The sequence below is a fragment of the Dermacentor andersoni genome, chromosome 9 (genome assembly GCF_023375885.2).
Source record: "Dermacentor andersoni chromosome 9, qqDerAnde1_hic_scaffold, whole genome shotgun sequence".
In the NCBI taxonomy this organism is placed as follows: Eukaryota; Metazoa; Arthropoda; class Arachnida; order Ixodida; family Ixodidae; genus Dermacentor; species Dermacentor andersoni.
The window spans coordinates 74,712,697-74,725,079 of NC_092822.1; positions in this window are offsets into that span (position 1 = coordinate 74,712,697).

Consider the following 12,383-nt stretch of genomic DNA (forward strand, 5'->3'; position numbering starts at 1 on the left):
TAGTGGGTTGAGTTGTCCTGTATAGGGTGTTGCACATGGTTGTGCTGGAGGGGGATTTCCATAGCACTTGTTCTTGATGGTGTCGATGAGGTCTTGTTGGCTACCTGTGTAGGTGTGTAGTAATCGCTCCAGAGCCTTGTATCCTTCTTTCGTTTTAGTGGGGCCCAGGATGACATTGAGGATGTGCTACTTCATGGCCGTATCCAAGGTGCCATTGAAGGAGTCGCAGAATCTATACCAGTTCGCCGAGGCGAGTTGCTTGGCATATTCTTCTGCTTCCTCTGTTATTTGTGCTATGCGCGTCTTCAATTTCCTGTTGTTTTTCTGCTTCTTCCAGCAGCGGGTGAGGCCCCGTTTGGCATACCGCAGGTGTAGTAAGTGGGGATCCAGCTCTGGGGTCTCTTCCGTTCTGGCAATTTCCTTTGTGTGGTGTTTATGTCGACGGAGGTTGTCGCACCAGTCTTCCAGGTTCGTGATTGTGTCGGCGTCCTGTTCTTCTGCTTCCGTGATTTTTCGCCTGTCAGTGAGTTTAGCTGTGCCGATCTGCCTGCGTAGGCGTCCAGTCTGTAGTGTTATTTTTAATATGTAGTGATCGCTGCCTACATTTTCGAGTGTGTTGAGCCATTCGGCTCGCGTGGTTTGAGTGATAAGGCGAGGTCTGGAGTGGTGTCGCGTGTTACGCTGTTCCCTTCCCTCGCCGGTATGTTCGGGTCTGTGATGAGTGTGAGGTGATGCTGTTCAATTAGTGTTTCTAGCTGGAGATCCTTCCAGTCCTGCCTCTGGTACCCCCACAGTGTGTTCAGAGCGTTGAAATCGCCTATGATTATCAGGGGGCTGTCTTTAGCGAGGCGGAGGGTGTCCGTAAAGAGTTTACCTATGCTTGCCCGCCTATGGCTGGGGGGGAGGGGGGCCAGTAAATGTTGAGGACGAAGGCGCTCTGTTTCTGGTTGCCTTTGTATACTATTTCGAGAAGTACATGTAGTACGTCCACGTCGTGTATGGATTTGTGCTGTATGGTACTCACAGCGGCAGCTATCAAGTACACCGCACCAAGGTGCATGGGCCAGCTGAAGTCAATACATGTGGTACCGCATAGACGTGCGGCGATTTCCTTGCTTGAATACGACGATTAGCAATGGTTTATAGTGTTGTTGACGTGCATAAACTGTGTTGTGATGGTTTATAGCGCGGTCTGACTGTTCACAGTCTTTGTGCGTGTAATTGGTGAAAGAGCCTCTCCTTAGCTCGGCTTTTTGTGGATACGTGTTGTGCGTGTGTGCATGTACGTGTGTTTGTATGTACGTGCGTGCGAATTGCATATATAAAGTTACACACCACAGTCCTCCCATGAGCGCCACCTTATTGTTGCGATATCAATTATATATACACTCAAGGCAAATTTCTGCCATCGCCGTCGGCGTCGCCGTGAGGTTCCGCACAAAGCCCAAGGGCGATAATATCGTCGCCGCGCGCCGTACGCTGTATGTGCGAGTGAATGCGTGCGAGGGAAGCGCGCCGCCTTCCGTCGCCTGCGAGGCTCCGGGAAGACGGTAGGGTAGGCAAGTGGGGAGGGGGGGGGGGGGGCGTTTTACTCCGGACGGCACGGGGCGGCCGCACGCACGCCCGCCCAGGCCGCCATCTTGAAAGTCATCTGTGACGGGGACACAGTCCGCCGCGCGCTGTGTTTCCGCGGCTTAGTTCGAGACGCAGCGCGAAGGTAAATTCGCTCGCCGCTGCTGCCGCGCTTGCTCACTCCAGCGTTTTGACAGCAAGCTTCCGCGGTCGTCGAGTGAGGTGTGTTCATGTTTGCTTGTGCGCACGTGACACCATGTTTGTTATTTTAGTTAGTATGCCTATATTTGCAAGCTCATACGGCCGATACAGCTACTATCCTAACTTCGTATAGCTGTCCACTAATTTGCTATCGCAATCATATGTTTTGCCTTCCGGGCGAAACTGCGACTTTTCTTGGCTCCGCCGACAAAATAGCCCAAACGCGCCAAAATATATTGAAATCCATGACTTCATCACAATATACCACGAGTGTAGCTCGTGCGTGAAATTCGAAAGAAGAAATATTTGCATTCCCTGTTAAGAACCCGTCATTTGCCCGACCTGCTAATCACCACATTTTGTTCCCCTCGACAAAGGAACGCAAATCGAGACTTGAAGAAGTGCGTCACCAAACTGAAAGAACTTACCGTTGTTCTTTGGTATTCCTTTAAGAAGGCAAGTGCCGTTACCAGGCTACTGTTATTTAAAAAAACTACTCCGTGGTTGAGTTGTTGTCAGTCCTTTTATTTACGCTCTCACGGTATACCAGCCGAAAGTACTGAAAGCCAACGTCACTTTAGGTTCCCCGCCTGCACGGGTTTAATCTTCCCGGGCACTTTCGGGTGCTGGTTCCAAAGTTGTGGGTTCGTGGCTACACCAAGGTATTGGACAGCAGGCAGGAAACGGAGCTTCCCTTCCGGGCTCTATTTTGCATTGTGCCCCTCGTGTTTTGACTGGAACACACCTGCGTTTGAGATTTGAGTTAGTGTGCGACCGACACCATCTCCGACGACGTCTCCTAGCGCAGGCAGAACAACACACACACGTAAAGGCACGTTGCACAACACACTCTTTGAATCAGCACGGAAAACGACGGCAACACTAAAAGAAGTCGCAGTTTCGCCAGAAAGGCGAAGCATTTGATTGCGATAACAAATTAATAAACAGCTATACGAAGTAAGGTTAGTAGTTTTGTTGACCGTATGAAAATGCTTACTTTCGTTTACTAACATTCGCTGACTAACTAAATCAACGAGCTCGGTGTCACGCGCCCACAGGCAAACATGAACACATCTCACTCGATGACCGCGGACACTCGCTGTCAAAATGCTGGCGTGATAAAGAGCGGCAGCAGCGGAGAGAGAATTCCCAATTACGAGACTTAGATGGGCTAGTTTGTGGCTGGCTTGATGAAATATGGTTAAATCGGCGCGTTTAAGTACGGCTGGGACAAAGAAAGAATGCACAGAGGACCAATCGCCGAGCTTCAACTAAGCGTTAGTGCACAAAAGGATTACCCGGGCAGAAGTTTTCTGCGCGGAAACATTGAAATAAAACAGAGCCATGGCACACATTGTCAACGCAATCACAACAGATGATAATCCATGTCATACATCACTACAGAGCAGCCTGATCTGCCTCAAGATTAAAGTCGTCATTCACCTCCCGCTGCCGCTCCGCGTTCGCTCTGTGCTCCTTCGCTCGGTTACGCCGAGGGACGCCGACGCTCAACGCAGGAACGGGAGCCTAGAGAGCGCCACCCTACAACGCACGAAAGAAAGACACCATCTGGGTGCGTATGCCATTAACTCACATGGAGCAGATCACCAAGCATCTGCGTCTTATAATCTAACAAAGAGATAGACGGTTCCGAAAGGCAGTCATCGCGTATCTTCTGTATATGAAAGGTTTCTGCAATTTTCGCAGACCCTATTAGAGTGTCCAGTTCTGGTTAAGTTGTTGATTTCTTGCTTACTGATAGCACAGGTTCTTGTAATGCTATAGGTCTAGACGTATCATATTTATTCTGTCCTCTCTTACATGACTAGTTGACGATGTCTGCGAAGGTGGGCATCAGTGAACACAGCGATGAGGTTGCCCTCGTAGACAGTCGCTTAGTAACCGTCGATACCTTTTTTAGACGTTTATTTGGTTATGTTTAGGAGGTACTGTGACTCTTTTCACCATGTCTAACTAATGAAGAGATCCAAAAAGAGTTTTCGGTTTAAATTTCACACGTGAGTCGTCCAAAAAAATCAGTTTCTGGACTTGGGTATTTTGTTTTTCAACCAGAACATCTGTGCTGGTCTTTTGCTCCTAGGTAAAAAAAATCTATTTCAAGTCATTCTTTGGGCCATTCTAAGATGATAAAGAATTCCATTGCTTTAAATTCTCTGTATTGAGCCATCACGAAGTCGCGTGCCCACACAGTTTACGACAGCTTTCAGGAGCAGTCGGCCGTCTCAAAGACGTACGTTTTCCTGCTCTTGTGCTGGCGTTGGCGTCTGAGAGACTTTTCAAAAGGGTAAAATCCCGTCCTTCAAGTGAAACTGACTTAATTGGTGAAAAGAGAAAAAAAACTGCAGAAATGTTTCAGTTATGCCATATGTTCATGAAATATCTCATCGCTTCAAGAAAATTGCCCAAGTCTTCAATGTTGGACGTTGTTTCTTTTTTTTTTCTACCAACGAAAAAGGTGAAAAGTCGTGCACCGCGACTGAGAGGAAGGCAGTTAGGATAACTACTGCTAGTTGCTCTGTAAAGCATCGAAACCGTTCTATTTCTTGCGCCGTTGGTGTCGTTTACAATATCACACTCGATCTCTCGCGGAAAAGCCTACTTTGGGTAGACTGGCAACTGCAATAATTACTTTATAGGGAACCCCGACTTCCTTTCTATCAGCGCATTGTTAGGCACGTGGTTGTAACCTTAATTTACTGGCAAACTATATAGACGATATTCGATCGTGGCCCGACCCCGCTTCCCCCCTGCTGTTTTATTGCGAAAGCAACCGTATGGACACACCGGGTGCATTTATACCGTCGCCGTGAGCTTCTGTATAAAATCCAAGGGCGATAATATCATCTCCGCGCGCCGTATGATGTACGTGCGAGTGAAAGCGTGCGAAGGTCGCCAGCTCAATGTTGCGCACGCGAGCGAGGAAAGCGGGGAGGAAGTGCGACGGAACAAGCTCCGGGGGCAGGGCAGGGAGTGGGGCGCGTTGTACTCCCATCTGCGACGGGGCCGGAGTCCGCCGCGCGCTGTTTTCACGGCTTAGTTTGCGTTGACGCGAGACGCAGCACGAAGGTCAATTCACTCGCTGCTGCTGCAGCGCTTGCTCACTCCAGCGTCTTGACAGCGAGTTCCCGCGGTCATCGAGGGGAATGTGTTCATGTTTACTTGTGCGCGCGTGACACAAGGCTTGTTAATTTAGTTAGTAATTTTGAGGAACTTGCACAGATCGTGCATATAAATGAGAAAAGAAAGGCAAAAATAAAGAAAAAAGATTCCCAGTCCAGTTTTTATTTATTTAACTTATCACATACCCACAGAGCCAATCAGAAATTTAAAAAATGGGGGACGGGGGGTGACACAGACATAGGAAAATAAAGCAGGTCACATGACAAGCACGGGGGTTTTACATACATAACCGTTTAGAGCACACTCGTACAAAGGTGCATGCAGTCAACGAATGAGAACCGAAAAATAAACAAGATGTGCACGTTTAGCATCTCTTGCGTAAAAGCGAAGCCTCACGGTGTAAACGCGGCGTAAAAAATACATAAGGTTTCATGGGTACAACTATAGTGGAGTAAAATGAAACTCCTTTTGTTATCACGAGACGAGAAAAAAAAGAAATAGATCGATAGACGGGGAAGCATCACATGTCGGATGTTTCTTTCGTGAACTGCTGACAACTGGAAGCCTACGCAGTTCTTCGGGCTTCTTAATTCACAATCATAGCGGTCGGTGTACAGCTTATTTGAACATTTTTGTGCCACTCAAGGCACATCATACGCCCTATGGGCAGCAGGCTCAGACGATACGTGGCCCACAGGGCTAATCCGGCCGCACACGGACATTTGCGAAGTAGCACGGCAAACAGTTTACCTACTGTACCAAGTGCACAAAAAGTTAAGGACAGTATAACACGTACGACTGTATATCGTTCTCGGTAACGTGCGCTGTCTCTGTAATCATCTGCTCAGTCGGGTTCTGCGAACAGGTTTCCGCAATTACTACTCAAGTGCCCTTAAAAAGGTTGCTCAACCTTCGGCGACGACCACCTTTTTCTCGGCCAAGCACACGTACGACATGCAAGGGTCGATGCCATCAAAGATGTCCTTGTCCTTAATCCTCACGACTTCGTGATTGCTCGCTGTCGTGTGCAGTACGCAGTATCCTTCCAAAAGAGTGAAGTGCGCCGTATACGTAAACTGTCATGCCTTTGCAGTACTTTGCAGACAACAAAATTTTGTTTAAAATTCAGTGATCAATGATTATTTAAAAAACGAACACTTGCCTTTATCTCATTCAAATCGAGAACAATTCTTTACAAGTGCGGTTTTTGAACCAGTTCAATCAGCAATTATTTATTTATTTATTTATTTATTTATTTATTTATTTAGGATACTTTCAAGGCCCGAAGGCATTACAGAAAGGAGTGGGTAAACATAACACAAAAATTGTGCAAGATACAAAGACATAGTCAGCGTGGCGTTTCATGAATGCTGGTTTTGAAGGTGTCGGCATCCAGGATGGCTGCAACGGTGGTGGGAAGGTGGTTCCAATCTTTGCTTGTGCTAGTGATGAATGGAATTACTACAAAGTTTAGTACGTGAAGACGGCACACCAACTTTGAAACTGTGGTCAGAGCGAGATGATATGTATGACGGCTGGGTGATAAGCTGTTCTTTCAACAAAGGGTTGTGGTGATAGATTTTATGGAATAGCGAAAGGCGGAAGCATCTACGACGGAAAGAAAGTTCTGGCAAGTTAAGTGTTGATTTCATTGAGGTAACGCTAGCATGTCTGGAGTAGTTTGATAAGATGAAACGCGCTGCACGATTTTGAATGGCTTCTATGCTGTTTATGAGTGTTATATGTGCATATTTACCGGGCGGGAAGGAGACACTTGCTTCCTTCCCCTCCCCCCCCCCCCACCCCACAGTCGAAATAGGGGGGAGGGGGGGACGCTTCCCATAACGCGAAAAAAAAAAAAAAAAATTCTCTTAACACGAACCACACATTACAGAGCTTGCGCGAGAACTTCGAGGTGTGTGTCGCCGGCCGCATTTCCTCCCTCATCCAGGCAACACTGACAGTAAGGAGACCGGCCTGTTTGACATTACAAAAATGTAATCTAGTACTTGCATAATTGCCATGATTAAACACGCACTTTGATCGCATAAATGCTTTTTTTTTTCAGGAATTTCCGAGCAGTTTCGCAACGCATTGGTCTCTCTGCTCACGGTATAAGACTGACCCACCACAAGTGCATATATAATGCACTAAATCAATAGCATATTTTTTTTTTCTTTTATTGCCATCATGAGCAAATGTTTGCCCACCGAAGCTCGAAGACATCTCCCACTAAGCTCCAATTACCCTGATATGCACCGTACGATTTCCTCCTATGCGTGCAAGATCAGAATCCCATATCTACTCTCTCACCGATCATAAGATACTGACAGCGCCTGGTACGTCTGTTCTTTTCTTGGCCTACGCCATTTTGTGCGCTGTTTATGCGTCACCATAGAGGTATAAAAGCCGCGCGAGAAGTGCCCTAATGTGGCCACGGCGGACCAAGAACTGCCGTGGCACCTATACCTGAACTACGTTTTATTGGTCGTGAGCGGCATTATTCTTCGAATCCTTGCCGGTTCGCGCCCCGCATCATTTGTGTTTTAAGCAGTCTCCTTGTTATCGGTAGCAAACTAGGGTTTAGTTCAGATGGAATGGAAGCATTCGGCTTACCTTCATCCACGCTCACTGGTATGATGCCGTTCGTTTCGTCACCGGGCGTCGCGCAAGCGGCCGCCAGCGTCAGTGCAAAGTGGTAGGCGGTCGCCGGCAGCATCTCCGGCGAGTACACGCCGTTGGATATACGAGCGAGTTCTCACATATCTGCATGCGAGGCTTTCTATACGGTGTATAGCCATCGCAGCGGAGGCAGCTCCCTTTCTGTATGTGAATAGAACATATGGCAGCATCGCTATGGAAGGAAACTTGGCCGTGCGCTGCGGTGAAAGAGACGAGCTTGAAGGGATATTTAGCTGCCACTTCGCCACCGCTTGCGTCTTTGTATTCAAGTGCAAGCGATATGGAGAAATGCCATCAGTATTTCTGATATTTGTGATAGCCGTTCGGGTACTGACACATACAAATATGTTGTCCTCCCTATTCTTAAAAAAAGAAATTACTCGCAGAATTTCCTGTGGGATTTATCTAAATGATGCGTAAGCATTTGCTACTAATCATCTGTTGTTTTGTCGTCGTATGCTGCTGTGTTTGGCATAATTGGAAGAAACACTGCGAAAAAATCGTGAAACGGAGAAGCGCGGTTGCAACACCGAAATGTTATAACTGTTATAACACGAGACGACGACGATGAGGTTCACTCATGTTCACGGTGTAAGAACAACACATGTTCTTACACCGTGCTCATGCTATAACTCCCTTGTGGACGTGGGATGAAATGACGAGAGACATCTTGTAAATGAAGCAAATATACACAACGCTTATTGTGTACACTGTCTCTTGTTTGGTTCTTCTTGCGTTTCCTCTTTACCTTCAAATTGGATGATGTCTTTAGATGGTGACGCTCCTTCGTTGAAGATGAGCACTGGCCGATGCGTGCGGTAGTACGTGACGTAATTGAACAGTGACACGTTTGGTAGACCTCGTACGTAGACGTGGTCGATGGCGCTGCCTATGCTATCTATGCGAACTATTATCAACCGTATACTCTGGCAGTAGCTGCGTCTGGCGCGGCCGCGTGGGCCTTATCTTTAAAAGCTATCTGTGATGGGGACAGAGTGCGCCGAGTGTTGATATCTTCGTGTGCTCTGTGTCCTCGCCGCTTAGTTCGCGTTGAAGCGGGAGGCAGCACGAAGGTCAATTCGCTCGCTGCCGCTGCCGCTCTTCCTCACGCCGGCGTTTTGACAGCGTGTCCGCAGATATCGAGCGAGATGTGTTTGTTTGCGCGTGACACCATGCTCGTTAATTTAGTTAGTAAGCGAATGTTTACAATACGACCGATATAACTACTATCCTTACTTCGTATAGCTGTCTACTAATTTGCTATGGCACCCGATGCTTGGCCTTTCGGGCTAAACCGTGAGTTTGTTCCTTTTAACGCGAGAGCGTTAAGGGCCCCGTGTCGCGGAAAATCCGGCGCCGGCGTCTCGCGTCCAACGTCGACCGTCATTTCGGTAAAAGTCACTTTGAACCACGCAGGCCCTCCATGTAGCACAAGGAAGTTGCTGAATTTCTCAAGGCAAGATACGTCAGAAAAATCGTAAAGTACGACTTGCACAACTCCTACAGACATGATATGGTCGGATTGTAATTTGAATATACGAGAAAACATAATTCCGTTACGCGGAAACTCAAAACAAACCAGTTTTCCAGCGTTTCTGCCATCCATAGAGCGGCCATGGCCTCCGAGATTTGTGCGCGCAAACCTCAAAGGGCATAAAGCGGCGCACTCGGTTCCTTGCAGCACCTTAAGATGGCGCTCGCCTCCGCCGCATCGCGGCCCATAAAAAAGGCCTCGTTTCCACCAGAAAGCTCACCATCGAACATAGCATTCGCCGCCAGCGCTTCCCGCTAAATATTACGGTTACATAAGCTGCAGTTGCCGGGAAGCCCGAGAAGCAGTCGGGGATCTTTGAATGCTATCACGTTCCACTTAAAGGCAAGCTTAAACGTCCTCCATATTTTTCATCGATTTCGTGTACCTTTTCTTTTTGACGCAGACACACGGTAGCCAGATTGTTATAGCGAATGTTAAAGGGAAGCTGAAACGGTTTTCAATTTCTATGAATTGCTGGGATTGGGAAGAACAGACCTAATAATTTACGGTTCTGAATTTTTTTTTTTCGTTTTGTTAATATAACGGGCGGAAATCGCTTTCTAAATCACCCGCGCGCACACGCCCCCATCGCTTCCCGGAGCGCCGGGTGAGGACGTTGGCAGAGGAGAGAACCGGCGAGAGTGACGTCATGGGCGGAGACCGAGCCAACCGAGCTGCGGACCGGCGTGCTGACATGTGCTGGCATGCCTCTTTCCGTCCTGCGCTTTACTGAACGACGCTACGAGAGATCTGCCGCCGCCGCCGCCGCTCACGTTTGTTTTGCGATTTTCGTAAACTGTTCTTTCCTTCTGTGCTGCGTGAGTGCCTACAGCCAAGGGCGCCCAACATGCCCTCGTTCTGTGCAGCATTCGGCTGCGCGAACACAGGCGGGCGAGACGATGTCGTGTTTCACAAATTCCCGAAGGAAAAGAAGCTTGCAGCGCAGTGGGTACGTGCGGTGAGGAGAGATAAGTTCGTGCCGACGAAATCAACTGTGCTGTGCTCGGACCATTTCCGCGACAGTGACTATCATCGGAGCTTGACAACGATGCGGGCAATCGGTATTCCAATCAAATCGGCGCGACTGAAGCCCGAACAAGTTCAAGTACACAGCTTGGCAGAATTCGACGGTTCTTCTTTCCCAACTTTTTCCATACTAGCCAGACAAACTGGCGGTATGCTGCATACCTCAACTGCCTGTAAAAAAAAATTGCTTTTGCATCACTCTTTTTCCATTGGCCATATCATTTTCACACCTGTGTGTATATATATACTTCTTGCCTTGTCCAGCCGGTTCGACTCCTTTCTGGGCAAGTGCCACTTCCAGTACTGCCCTGCTGAGGCACACAGTCCTGAATTGTCTTGAACTTGTTACGCACTGCGTGCGCTTCTGTTTTTTTCCTAATCTCTTGCACCTCCTGGCAGCACAAGCAGTTCTCTTCATCTTCCATCAATACACAGCACATGCAGGTGCACCTAGTTTAATGAAAGCGTGATTAGGCCCACATTGATGCACTGGAGAAATACGAACATTTGCAGCCATTAACGTCTGGTAACACAGTTGTAGCGTTGCTATACTCCGTTTCATACATCAGGTGCAACGCTGTGGAGGCTTGAGATACTTCTTGCAGTGGCTGCGTTCGCACTTAGAAAAAGTTCGGTGTTTCTTGACCCTATTTTTCAGAAAGCTTTCCATATATAAGCTCAGTTCGGTATGAAAAAAAAAAAAGAAGAATTTACCCATAGAAACCATCCGTGTACTTATACGGCTGCTAACACGTTCTCTAAAAAAAAAAAAAATTCATTTCGGTATTTTTTAATTGCAGCCCGTCGCGGCAGCTTCACGTGCATGCTCGTGCGAGCAAACGCCGCTGGCACGCTGCGAAGCATAGACGGAAACGCGCGCAGTAATAAATTTTGGTGACCGGACTTCGAGCGTAGCTTCCACAGCGATGCACCTGAGGTATCAAATGGAGTGTAGGCTTGCCTAGTGACATTCGACGTACGGTTCAGTTATCGTGTTTACCACACGGCGGTGCTAAAACTGCCTAATATCTTTATGTCAACACTAGCATGGAGCACGCATACCGATTCTTGATCGAGCCACACTCGCAAAGTCGTCGAACCATAGTATGAATATTGCACATATAATACCTCTGGTCATCTCTGGATGTGTATGATAAGCAACTTCCATGACTGTACCTCACAGCACTGCATGTGCGCGCTTTGAAACGCGGCACTTATGTTCGCGATCGTGTATCAACGCTGAAAAAACCACGGGACTTTAGACAAGCAGCGGCAAGGTGCTTAACATCGCGGAATTGCACCCGTGTAAGTCTAATGAGAAGTTAGTGCTTCGGCATTCTTCCAGCAGCATGTTCCTAGTGACACTTTAGCGCATTTTTTCTCCCGTCATTGCAACGTGCAGCTACATGAAAAAAAAAAAAAAAACATGCGTACCAGCTAAGATTTCCAGCGCGCGAGAAGGTTCACACATCGCTCTCGCTGTTGGCACACTCAATATCGTCGTTGACTCTGTTGCCGCCATCGTTTTCCGTATCGGCTGTGGGTTCAAACATGTACGGGGACAATACGAGCTGTCGGAGACAGCGAGAACGTTCCATCTTGCAACTCAGCTATGAAGCCAGAACAGCAGAACCGCGTGCTACCAGAGAGAAAGGAATGGTGCTACGCTCTGAAACGGAGACATGCGGCGGCGCCGACCGGCGACTACCGCCAACGACGTCACAGCGGCCCCGACCAATCACGGGCAACAGCGGCGTTCGCGCGATGCCCTGAGGCGCTGGTGCGCGTTGTCTTGGAAAAACAGCCGCTTGCGTTTGTTTCCGCCCTTTTTGAACCAGATATACGTGTTCAGGGGACTCAAAACTGTAGAATGCCGTAGAGAACTCAGTTTTTTCGAAAAGTATTTCAGCTTCCCTTTAATGCGACATGGGAACATTGTAGTATTTTATTTTGGCAAGGAACACACATAAAAGTTCAGGTTGGGGCAGCTGGTCATTGTTACGTTTGAGTGTAGTTAAAGCCAGTAATGCTGTAAGTGGGTTCGACTGTGCTTCTTTCTTTCTAAACGAAATGTTTAAAAGTTTGTCCCCTCTGCTTTTCACATGCAATACAGTTATAACAGGATTTTCTTGGCACTTGATATTCTTGTGGGTTCCACTGTAGTTATCTGCCCTGGACACAAAGGGCAAGTACCGCATCTGAATGCGGCATTAAATACAACACACCA